A 12,724-nucleotide genomic window follows, 5' to 3' on the forward strand; every position below is an offset into this window, starting at 1 on the left:
GCTTTCCCATATCTTTCTTGATTACTCATTTATGTTTCTTCTTTTATGAAATAATTTTGGAATTGTGTGTGAGTATACATTTTTAAAAACATTAAATAACTAAAATATTCTGTTGTCCTTGCACATGGCAGATGAGTTGATTGAGTGGAACTATTGGGTCATAAACATTAAAAATTTTTTTAAATTTTTATTTATTTATGATAGTCACACGCAGAGAGAGAGAGAGAGAGAGAGAGGCAGAGACACAGGCAGAGGGAGAAGCAGGCTCCATGCACCGGGAGCCCGACATGGGATTCGATCCCAGGTCTCCAGGATCGCACCCTGGGCCAAAGGCAGGTGCCAAACCACTGCGCCACCCAGGGATCCCAGGTCATAAACATTTTAACAGTGTATTACTGCATATCCATTGTCACTTGCTGTCTGAGGTCAGTGTTGTTTTGTTCCTTTGGCTTATAGGTTACCTATTTTTCCCCTTGTAGTAAAGACATGTTGTTGAAGTAATTAATATGTGTGATTTTCTTTTTATTATTTATTTCCCAAAATACAATGATCCATTTTAATCTACATATTTCATTATCTTTCTCTATTTAGAAATGTTTTATTACTCCAATTACATATTTGACAGATATTTTCTTTTATCCCATTTATTAGAAAAGACTTCTATTTCCTAGGTTGTATTTCTACTCTTCATACTCTATAGATCATTTTTGTCCTCTTCAATTGTCTAATAGAGTTTCTCAGATTTAGCTTTCTCCTATAAATTTATTTTTCTCTACCATCTATTACCATCTTTACTTCTTGCCATACAGATTTTAATTATAATGTAACAGTTTTAATATTCTACAAACCTTGTTAACTTCACCAAGCTATTCAACTCTTTCTATTATAATTTGATGTTGTCATACTTCCCATATTTGTTTGTTCATATCTCATAAAGGCCACAACATCTGAAAACCTACTGAGGATGACAAAATATCTAACTTCTCAGGAGTTGCTTTTCCTTCTGTTGATACTCCTTGTCTAACCCAATAATCCTTCATAACATAAAGCTGATTTTTTTGTTCATTCAATATATGAGATACAAATGTGTGTCACTCAGGTTTATTTCTGCATATCTGTGTGTTAATTTGTATCCTGACTTTAATGGGTTCATTTATTAGTTTTACTAGTTTTTTGTTGATTTAGGGTATTATGTCAGAGAGGAAAGTTAAGAAGCAGCAGGGGTTTCAATTAATTGAAAATAATTGTCAAATTATTTGAAATTGTGAAAATAATGTCACAAATAGTGACATAAAAGTTTTACTTCTTCCTTTCCTGTATGGATGCCTCTTGAAGTGTGGATCTTAACAAAAGTGGTTGGTTTTTTCAAAGATTTTGTTTATTCATGACAGACACAGAGAGAGAGGCAGAGACACAGGCAGAGGGAGAGGCAGGCTTCCTGCAGGAAACCCTATGCAGAATTCAATCCCGGGACCCTGAGATCATGCCCTGAGCCAAAGGCAGATGCTCAACCACTGAGCCACCCAAGTGTCCCTTGACAAACATTTATATAAATAAAATCCTTTAGCCAGTATCTACATTTTAAAAAATGTCTTCCTAATTTTCAGCTTATTTCACCTTCCATCACCAGGACTAATAACAGAAACATTAAGAGGAAAAAGAGGAGACTGATTATGTGGCCCTTACACAAATTAATATGTTTGTTCTTGGACTTATCGTTCAAAACTCTTAATTTTATTCTAATGTCCTTTTGATAAGTTGTAGGACTGGCAATTTACTTACAAGGACTGGATAGATCTAGGCAGTTCTAATATCTTGAGACCAAGGATGTATGGTGTTCAAACATGTTTTTTCTAGTTCTTTCTAGAGATCAGCAGGCAAGTTATTAAATAAAGGTGAAAACATAAAATGTGGGAAAGAAACCATATTGTATCAAGTTCAGTTGGATGAAAGGAAAGCACACTGTGAGGGTAAACTACTTTCTCACAAAGAACTCTAAAAAAAAAGAAGCAGGAGTTGAAAGTCTATGCTGAAGAACATTGGGAAACTCAAATATGAAAAGCTGAAGATGTCAAGTACAACATGAATAAGCTAACAGATGATGAAATCAGTCCAGGCTTGGAGTAAAGGGTTTATATTACAGATGTGGAGAAAGAATGAGATCAAGAATGAGGAGAGAGGTCAGTGTGGGATTATCTATAACACATAATTCAATAGCTATTGCGTACATAGAGTGTGATTGTGTTTGACTAGCTTAAGGAGCCAATAAAATGCTAAACATAATTATCAGGGGGGTCATAAATATGTAAGGGCATTTATAATGTTACTTGGTTGAGAAAAATAATTTAGACTCAATATAGGAGTAATATAGTCCAGTTGTAAACCATAAAACTGTGATATTAGATAGCTTAGCCATGGCAATTGTTGGAGTAAAGAGAAAAAGATCCAGTCTCTGGCTGGTAGGAAAACAGTATGAACTTTCTCCCCCTGGACGCTGCCAAGTAAGCATCGTTAAAGTCTCCACTCCCACTGCCGTCATGTCTAAGTCAGAGTTTCTCAAAGAGCCTGAGCAGCTGTGGAATTTCTTCATCAGTGGTTTGAGCTTCAAAACAACCTATGAGACTCTAAGGAGCCATTTTGAGCAATGGGGAATGCTCATTGACTGTGTGGCAATGAGAGACCCCAACACCAAGCTCTCCAGAGGCTTTGGGTTTGTCATGTATGCCACCATGGAGGAGGTGGATGCAGCCATGAAGGCAAGGCCACACAAGGTGGATGGAAGAGTTGTGGAACAAAAGAGGGCTGTCTCACAAGAAGATTCTCAAAGACCTGGTGCCCACTTAACTGTGAAAAAGATTTTTGTTGGTGGCATTAAAGAAGACACTGAAGAACATCATCTAAGATATTATTTTGAACAGTATGGGAAAATTGAAGTGATTGAAATCATGACTGACCGAGGCAGTGGCAAAAAGAGAGGTTTTGCTTTTGTGACATTTGATGACCATGACTCTGTAGACAAGATTGTCATTCAAAAATACCATACTGTGAATGACCACAACTGTGAAGTAAGGAAAGCCCTATCAAAGCAAGAGATGGCTAGTGCTTCGTCCAGCCAAAGAGGCTGAAGTAGTTCTGGAAACTTTGATGGTGGTCATGGAGGTGGTTTTGGGGGGAATGACAACTTTGGTCTGGAGGGAACTTCAGTGGTCGAGGTGGCTTTGGTGGCAGTCGAGGTGGTGGTGGATACAGTGGCAGTGAAGATGGCTATAACAGATTTGGTGATGATGGAAGCAACTTTGGAGGTGGTGGAAGCTATAACGATTTTGGCAATTGCAACAATCAATCCTCAAATTCTGGACCCATGAAAGGAGGAAATTTTGGAGGCAGAAGCTCTGACCTCTATGGTGGTGGAGACCAATGCTTTGCCAAACCACGAAACCAAGATGGCTATGGTGGTTGCAGCAGCAGCAGCTATGGCAGTGGCAGAGGTTTTAATTACGCCAGGAAACAAAGCTTAGCAGGAGAGGAGAGCCAGAGAAGTGACAAGGAAGCTATAGGTTACAACAGATTTGTGAACTCAGCCAAGCACAGTGGTGGCAGGGCCTAGCTGCTACAAAGAAGACATGTTTTAGACAATACTCATGTGTATGGGCAAAAAACTTGAGGACTGTATTTGTGATTAATTGTATAACAGATTATTTTAGTTTCTGTTCTGTGGAAAGTGTAAAGCATTCCAACAAAGGATTATAATGTAGATTTTTTTTTTGCACCCATGCTGTTGATTGCTAAATGTAATAGTCTGATCATGATGCTGAATAAATGTGTCTTTAAAAAAAAAAAGAAAACAGTATGAAGACAATATCATGCTTCTGTCTCCTACATATTGGTTGTAAAGTAGGATCCCTAGTCTTGAAGCACTCAGCACTTTGAAGAGGTAACCAAGAGAGTACAAGTGAAGCCTAAGTAGAGCATATGAAACAAATTATTTGAATTGGTACCTGACAAAGGCTATCACAAAACTGGAGTAAATTACTGGAATTGGGGAGGGGGAATCAGAGTATAATGGAATCAAAAGAATATTAAGTGAAAAAAATATGAAAACAAGGGCAATATTGAGTGAGGACCAAGAACATAAAGGAGTTAGAAGACATTGCACTCTGGGGTTTTGAAGGGAAAAGAAAACCAGATGCAAGGGATTCAAAAAATAATAAAATATTTTTGCAGATAAGTATTTTCCCTTAAATATAATCCAGAAGATATTTTAATTTTACATATTATTTTCCAGTTGTGTCAAAATATAATTGAAATGCATCACTGTATAAGTTTAAGGTGCAAAACATAATGGTTTGAATTACATATATTGTGAATTGATTATCATAAGTTTAGTTAGCATCCATTATCTCATATAGATACAATAAAAAGAAAATTTTTTAAATCGTTTTTCTTTGTGGCAAGAACTCTTAGGATTTACTCTAACAACCTTCATATATATTGTACAGCAAAGTGAGCTACAGATATCATGTTACAAATGTATGACATACCTTATACTTATTTATTTTATAACTGAAGGTTTGTACCTCTTGATCACCTTTCTCCAGGAAAATTTTATTATATTTTATTTATTCATGGAGACACACAGAGAAAGGCAAAGACATAGGCAGAGGGAGAAGCAGACTTCTTGTGGGGAGCATATATCTGTATTAATTTGTATCCTGACTTTAATGGGTTCATTTATTAGTTTTACTATTTTTTTGTTGATTTTGGGTATTATGTCATTCACAAATAGTGACATAAAAGTTTTATTTCTTCCTTTCCAGTATGGATGCCTCTTGAAGTGTGGATCTTAACAAAAGTGTTTGGTTTTTTCAAAGATTTCGTTTATTCATGAGAGACACACAGAGAGAGGCAGAGATACAGGCAGAGAGAGAAGCAGGCTTCCTGCAGGAAGCAGGATTCAATCCCGGGACCCTGAGATCATGCCCTGAGCCAAAGGCAGATGCTCAACCAATGAGTCACCCAGGTATCCCTATCCAGGAAATATTTTAAAATCATGTGTTATTGTATCTAAATTCATGTGCACTAAATCAAGTTATAAAAAAAATAGGGATGTGCATAGCTAAAATTTTCCAATCACTAATGATTATAATTTAAAATCTTTGGTATCTACAATGATTTTGACCAGATCCAAATAATTCATAATTCATCATTGTTAGCTATGTGCCTAATCAAATCCATCACAGGCCCTTTGCTCAAATCTCTTTAAGTCTTCCAAACTGTTCCCTTTAAAGTGTAAAATAGTTTAATAATATTTACTAACTTTTTCAACAATAGAAGTTGAAATACCCTGTTACCTCATTTACTCATATGAATCTTTTTTACTACTGTAACAAACCCCAGTGATTTGCTTACCAGTAGTTGGCAAAAATTGCACTGTTCCAAATTTCCTGGAATTTATGTTTCATAAAATGTTTAGAAATTAAAAAGGATCTTCTGTAAGATTAAGTTCAGTCGTTTTCAGACTTGAGTACTGTTATCTTGGTGATGTTTGCAAAGGTTGTGCTGACAGAGATAGCATAAAGGGATTCATTGTCTAAATCTTCAATTTCATATGTACTTGCCTAAAATTTCTCTTTTCCAAACTTCTCCATCAAAATTGCCTTTCTCTATAAAAGAAAGATATATATATATATCTTTTTTTTTCTCTTGAGTTTATTTCCTGGGTGTTGTAAACTCCATTGGGTCAATTAACACTAAATGAAATACTGGTGCATGTTTAGAAAGGGGATTACTCTACTTATAGATGACAAATACATTTGAAAGAATATTTACATTTCTTTGCTTTCAATAAAATTGAAGGGGTATCGATAATAATAATTGATGATAGTTTCTTGTATAATTTTTGGTACATAACTGAAAAGGAGAACAACAAATCAAATGGCATTGCTGTAACAAAACTTTCTCTATTTCTGTTTCCATATTTATCTGAATGAAATTTTTCAGTACTTTGATCTATAAAACATTGTGAAAAAATTTATGCTGAATCCTGTAGATTACAGTAACATATAACATTAATTATGAATACATACTATACTTTTAAAAAATATTTTTAGTTATTTATTCGTGAGAGATTCAGAGAGGCAGAGGCATAGGCAGAGGGAGAAGTAGGCTCCCTACATGGAGCCCAATGTTGGACTCGATCTTAGGACCCTGGGATTACACCCTTAGCCAAAGGCAGATGCTCAACCACTGAGCCACCCAGGTGCCCCCTGAGAATTTTTTAAATACCTAACTCTGATTCTTCTGAAGTCATTGTTATTACAATTTTTGTTAGTGCACAAATAAAATAAAATAATCATAACAAAATCCTGGTAAGTAATTATTAAACACAAAGAGTACAATTTTATTGGAAAAAGCCTCTCAGTTAAATGGATTGGACTTTAAAAATTATAACATGTCGGCATTTGTATTCTTCTTTGGAGAAATATTCATGTCTTCTGCCCATTTATTGACTGATTATTGGGTTTTGGGGTGTTGAGTTTGATAAGTTCTTTATAGATCTGGGATACTAGCCCTTTATCTTCTCCTATTCTGTAGGTTGTCTTTTAGTTTTGTTGACTACTTCCTTTGCTGTGCAGAAGCTTTTTATCTTAATGAAGTCCCAATAGTTCATTTTTGCTTTTGTTTCCCTTGCTTTGGAGATGTGTCTAGCAAGAAGTTGCTGTGGCCAAAGTTGAAGAGTTTATGTTCTCCTCTAGGTATTTTGATGGATTCTTGTCTCACGTTTAGGTCTTTCATCAATTTTGAGCTTATCTCTGTATATGATGTAAGTTTCATTCTTGTACATGTGGCTGTTCAATTTTCTCAATACCATTTGTTGAAGAAGAGACTGTCTTTTTCCATTGAATATTCTTTCCTGCTTTGTCAAAAATTAATTGACCATAGAGGTGAGGGTCCACTTCTGGGTTCTCTACTCTTTCACGTTGATCTATATATCTGTTTTTGTGCCAATACCATACTGTCTTGATGATCACAGCTTTGTAATAGAGCTTGAAGTCTGAAATTGTGATGCCACCAACTTTGGTTTTCTTTTTCAACATGCCCGTGGCTATTCAGGGATTTTTCTAGTTCCATACAAATTTTGGGATTATTTGTTCCAGTTGTGTGAAAAATGTCCATGATAACTGAGTGATGGGGATTAAGAAGGGCACATGATATGATGAGCATGGGTGTTATATGCAACTGATGAATTACTGAACTCTACATCTGAAACTAATGATGTACTATATGTTGGCTAATTGAATTTAAATGAAATTTTAAAAATTATAACATGTATTCATAACTGAGTGTTAATTATTATAAAATATAAAAAACCCAAACTGATAGATATTTTATAAAATAATTGCCATGCACTTTTCAAAACTATTAATATATTCAAAGACAAAGAAACATTGCTGAACTATTTTAGATTAAAGAAAACCAAAAAGACATGGTAACTAGGGGCAACTCAGTGGTTCAGTGGCTGAGTGTCTGCCTTCAGCTCAGGTCATGATCCCAGGGTCCTGGGATCGAGTCCTGCATGAGGCTTCCTGCAAGAAGCTTGCTTCTCCCTCTGCCTATGTCTCTGCTTCCCTCTGTGTGTATCTCATGAATAAATAAATAAAATCTTTAAAAAAAAGACATGGTAACTGTATAAAATGATATTGGAAAGTAGACCAGGTGGTAGTTGGGAGGGTAGGGGAAGAAGAATATTTACATATTCTCAAAGTGTCTTTCCACAGATTACTTGAGCACAAAAGGAAAAATCATAAATTTATATAGTGGAGAAACTTGTAGACATCACTTAACCAAATGATGAAAGCAAATGGGATTTTCTTGTGCTATAGAAGATATTATTGAGGAAATTAGCAAAATATGATTAAGGTTTGCAGATTAAATAATGTATAGTTCCCATGCTAATGTCTTGACTCTATAAATTTCTCCTGATTTTCATAATTGTACTGTGGTTATGAAAGAGAATATCATTATTTTTAGAAAACATAAAGAAATAGGAAATACTTGCCTGTTTTAAGGAGCTATTTAGGAGAAAATGAACATCATGTCTTAACTCTCAGATGGTTGAGAAAATAAAATCTGTATGAAAGAGTATATAAAACTAAAAACATGTAAATGTACATTCATTCTCCAGTCCTTTGATAAGGCCAAGGTTATTACTTTTTTATTGGTTTTTGCCTCCTTATTCTTGAATAATCTTACATCTATAAAGCATTATTTAAGATAACCAGTTTAAGATTGTTTCAAATAGAGTCAGAGCTTAAACATATTTTTTTCAAACAATTTGTATGTGAAATCTGCCCAGATTTTTAGGATTTTTGCTAATCTTTAAAGATTTTTATTCATATTTAATCCAAAAATATCTTTTTAGTGACTCATTTTCCCAAAATGCTCCATCTTTATAGAAACAATTCTTCACTTAATTCATATTAATTCATATTCTATCCATTAATGAAATATTTATTTAACTGCATAGGGACAGTTCCTATAAGGGTGCGAGAGCTAAAATATCTGAACTAATGATGGTTCTTTAAACACTTTTGAAAAGGGGTCCCAAGGGATATGATTAATGTCACTAATTTTAAAATTAAACTAATGATGTCCCATAAAGTGGTTTAAGGTGCAGTGCCATACGGCTCTTTCTGTCACCCTCAATCAAGTGTTAGTATCAATGAATAGCATTCATTGTTCAATGCAGTGGTCAGACTGTTATGAATTATACTAATTGCAGTATCTGGCACTGGCTGATTAAGAAAAAGTCATAATTGACTCCTATTAGTCTCAAAAATTGTACCAAGTAGTTTATGAAGTGCTTGGAATATACCAGAGCATGAATTCCCTCCCCATAGGGATCATATATGTTCAGATGTGGCTAGTCAGGAAGGGGAAAGGCTGATATCCCGAAGAAAAAAAAAAAAGGACAAATAAATAAATAAATTATATTGTATGCAAGAATGTAAAAATTTTGTAGACAAAAAGAAAAATAAATACAGCAGCAGAGACAGTGATGAGGAATTATTTTTTATTTTATTTTTAAAAAAATATTTCATTTACTTGAGGGAAAGAGAGGTAGAGAGGATGAGCAGGGAAGAGAGGGAGAAGCAGGCTCCCCATGAGCATGGAACCTGATGTGGGGTTTGATCCCAGGGCCCTGAGATCATGACCTGACACTTAACTGAGCCACCCAGTTGCCCCAAGGAATTATTTTTAAAAATAATTATGGGAAAGACTCACTAAGAAATTCAAGTGAGATTTGATGGTGAGAGAATTTAATGTTGTAGACAAAGGAAACAACTGGGCACAATGGCCTCAAGGCAGGACTACACTTGGTGTGCTTTGGGGGGCAATAGGAGGCCAATAGTATGGCAGGAGACTAAAGAGTAGGGAAAGAGTCAAAGTCAATTCAGAGATATGAGGAGAGTGGTGGTGGTGGTGGGAGCTGGTTAGTCCTCTATAGATCATTATAAGTGGTTAAGATCTTACTAAGTGAGATAGGGAACCTTTGGAGAATTTTGAACAAATGAATGTTATGACCTGACATAAAGTTAAACGATTCACCCTGGTTAGCTAGTTGAAAATAGATACTTGGGAGGGGTAAAGGGAGTTAGGATGAGGCAGGATAGTCATGAGTTGATGGGGACTCTGACCAAAGTGATTGTAACAGATATCTATTTTTAAAGTGATACGAATAGAAACACCTGAGTGGCTCAGTTGGTTAGGCATCTGAGTTGGTTTTGGCTCAGGTCATGATTTCATGGGTAGTGGGATCAGGTCCCATGTTGGGTTCTTTGCTCAGCTGGGAGTCTGCTTGAAGATTCTCTCCCTCTGCCCCTCCCCCTGCTCATCTGTGCACACTCTCTCTTTAAAATAAATAAATAAATCTTTTTAAAAAATATAAAGTAATACAAATAGTGATACAATTAAAGTGATACAATTGATAAAGTGATACAATTCTCAAAGAATTGGATATGCAATGTGGGTGAAAGAGAGGAATCAATGATGATATCAAGACTTTTGATCAAAAGAACAAAAATTGGTGGTGTTGCCATCAACAAGCCTGCCTTTCATATGACAGTGAAAACCGAAGATCTGTATTGGTAACCCATGGATTTCCCCTATTTACATCCTGTAATGTCTAATAATAGATCAGGAGTGTTCCACTGGAATATCGTAATGCCTATTTCAGATTGCTCCTTTAATTTCCTTTATGAAAAAAAATAATTTCCTTTATGGAGTGGGCTATGCATAAAGAATTAGAACTGAGTTTGAATCTGAATCAGAACCAGCTCCAAGAAATATTCTATTCAGACTTCACAGCAGTACATTGGCGCATTTCCTAAGTGGCGCATTTCCTAACCAGCATTTCATACTGGTTCCCTAACAATTCTTTTCTAGCATCTAAGTCAAATTCTTTATTCGGTAGTCAACATAATGGATATCATTTATCTTAATCAGAAAAGCTGTCACAAAATAATTACAATGATTTATTTTTGTGCCACCTCTTTAACACCTCTTTAAGATTTCCATCACATTTTTTCTTTTACTAAAAGAAATTTTATTTAAATTCAAGTTAGTCAACATACAGTGTAATATTAGTTTCAAGTGTTCAATATATTCATTCCAAACTTCCATAAAACAGCCAGTGCTCCTAACGACAATTTCCTTCCTTAATCTCCATCACCTACTTCACCCATCCTCTCATCCACCTCCCCTCTGGTAGCCATCAATTTGTTCTTTATGGGTAAGAGTCTGTTTCTTGGTTTGCCTCTTTTTTTTTTCCTTTTGCTTTTTTGTTTTGTTTCTTAAATTCCACATATGAATGAAATAATACTGTATCTGACATATCTGCAAATGATATATCCATCACATTTTTACTTTTTATCAACTTGTTTTTGAGAGAGAGAGAGAGAGTGTGTGTGTGACATGGGGGAGGGGCAGAGAGAAAGGGAGAGCAAATCTTTAAGCAAGCTCCAATCTCAGCAGGGAGCCCGATGTGGGGCTCTGTCTCACAACTCTGACATAATGACCTGAGCTGAAATCAAGAGTCAGACATTTAACCGCCTGAGCCACCCAGGTGCCCCTATTTAACCTTTTAATCAAAGGTATCAATCTTTGGTAGTTACTGTTTGGGCACTTGTTTGTGTATATGTAAATTGAATTGATTAATAGGTATGAACCATATGAATAATTCTTCTATCTGTATTTTGACAATTTTCACTTTCTTTTTCAGTATCCACTCTATAATGCCAGACTCCTGGGGACTTAACTTTCCCAGAATAATCTTAATCTCATATGGGGCTCTAAAACATATAATGAAATTCATGTATCAGTAATTGCAGTCACATAGAAGATCCTTAAACCTTCCTTTGTAACCCAGTTGTTTGGCAGAAAACCTGGAAGTCCTCCACACAACTCCATTAGTTTTTCTTTATTCTTATATCTGTTAGTTTTGTCTCAACATACACCACCCCACTTTAATTCACCCTTAATATTTCCTCCTTTCTCTCTCTCTTTCTCTTTTTTGAGAGATATTAATTTTTCTTTTTCTTTTTCTTCTTCTTCTTCTTCCTTTTTTTTTTTTTTTCAGTAGACTCCATGCTGGGCTTGGATAGGGCTTGAACCCACAACCCTGAGATCAAGACCTGAGTTGAGATCGAGTTGGATGCTTAACTGACTGAGCCACCCAGGCTCTCCCTTAGTATCATTTGTTCTTGAATTACTTGTGTGGCAAATACAGAAAAAATTATTGGTTTAAAAGCTCTCTATGGTTACTTTAATATTCCAGGAATTGTGCAAGTCATTTTGGGGTTCATTTATCTGGAAAAACCCATTACCCTCTGATTACAAAAGTTAAAGACACTTAGCTAAAATTCCTAGGAAAAGCTCTGCAAATAAAGCAAAAGAATCCTTTTCAATGGGTGTCAAGATTACTATTTGGCAAAGTGATTATGGGTTATTGTTTTTCTTTTTCTTGCTCTTAGGAGTGCTGGGACCTGGTAAAGAAGTATTGTCAGAGAGAGGCCTCTGGTCTGAGTAGAAACAAGTTTGAGAAGCAGTACATATTGTGGGAGCCCCTATGAACAGGCAGGGTTAATGCACACAAGGGCAAGAACGATCTGATAGTCAATTTTAAGTTTCTATTTTGTTTTCCTGTGATTTCTTTAAATCTTTATTGAGAGTTATTAGCAGAAATATGGGGAAGAAACATGACAAAATAACAGAAGTGATCCTAAAGAAGGTAGGAGAGGTAGATTGAGAAGTCATTAAAACATGTAAACATCCACTGAAGAGTTTCAGAAATTTTAGGCATGGGGTTAAAATTCCTTGCATGATCACAGGTAAAGGCTCAAATTATAGATGCTTGAGTATTTTTTTTAAAAAGAGTTGACTTTAGTTGTGTGGAGATTTTGTGTTTACTTGAGCTATGCATACTGTTTTCCATATTGTTCTTCATTCTGTTTCTGAGTTATTTTTCTATCTTTCAAATACAACCCTATTTCTCTGACTAAACTTTTTTTTTTTACTAAACTCTTTTATTACATTCTCATCTTCCATGCAAAGTCACGATTATTTGCTTGTTTTTCTAGTTCCTAACTTCCAAATTTAAATCCTTCTGTGTCTTTAGATAGCTTACAGTTCATTCATACAACTTCAAAATACAACTTTGTACTAC

The 12,724-nt window shown here is 35.3% G+C and overlaps 1 pseudogene; it reads left to right on the plus strand.

The window, feature by feature from the left end:
• Positions 1–2,414: 2,414 nt before the first annotated feature.
• On the plus strand, positions 2,415–3,740 carry LOC144297517 (heterogeneous nuclear ribonucleoprotein A1-like 2; annotated as a pseudogene).
• Positions 3,741–12,724: the final 8,984 nt, after the last annotated feature.

The sequence above is a fragment of the Canis aureus genome, chromosome 25 (assembly GCF_053574225.1).
Source record: "Canis aureus isolate CA01 chromosome 25, VMU_Caureus_v.1.0, whole genome shotgun sequence".
Taxonomy (NCBI): domain Eukaryota; kingdom Metazoa; phylum Chordata; class Mammalia; order Carnivora; family Canidae; genus Canis; species Canis aureus.